This window comes from Mesitornis unicolor, unplaced genomic scaffold (assembly GCF_000695765.1).
Source record: "Mesitornis unicolor isolate BGI_N332 unplaced genomic scaffold, ASM69576v1 scaffold32408, whole genome shotgun sequence".
In the NCBI taxonomy this organism is placed as follows: domain Eukaryota; kingdom Metazoa; phylum Chordata; class Aves; order Mesitornithiformes; family Mesitornithidae; genus Mesitornis; species Mesitornis unicolor.
The window spans coordinates 5,091-5,445 of NW_010203049.1; the positions used below are offsets into that span (position 1 = coordinate 5,091).

General features: G+C 65.9%; 1 protein-coding gene across 1 annotated transcript in view; it reads right to left on the reverse strand.

Annotated features, from left to right (window-relative positions):
• The window catches only part of PPIP5K1 (diphosphoinositol pentakisphosphate kinase 1), a gene marked incomplete at its 3' end in the record, with an annotated part of 34,615 nt that overhangs the window by 2,913 nt on the left and 31,347 nt on the right, over positions 1–355 (reverse strand). The gene's annotated exons all lie outside the window — the stretch shown is intronic.

A 355-nucleotide genomic window follows, 5' to 3' on the forward strand; every position in this document is an offset into this window, starting at 1 on the left:
TGGCTAAAACCGACCCCTGCAGCGTGACAGCGCGTGAGGAGCCCACGGAGGGCACCCATTGCACCAGGGACCTCCCGGACAGCCCCCGCATGACCCGGTTTGAGAGGGGCAAGGAGCCGGTGGCGCTGGAGGAGCCTGGAGGCAGCAGGAGGCGGCTGCAGCGGATGCCCTCAGAGCCACAGAGTGCAGACACGGGCTACAGGCACAGGATGGCAAACCCGGGCTGTGGCGCAGGAGCGGGCACTCCAGAGCGTTAGGGACAGAGCTCTGTCCTGGCTGAGCAGCCCCAGCGAGCAAGCGCTGGCTACAGAAGCCGCTGTTTTCTCACAGGCGTTTGGACACAGAAAGGGGAAGG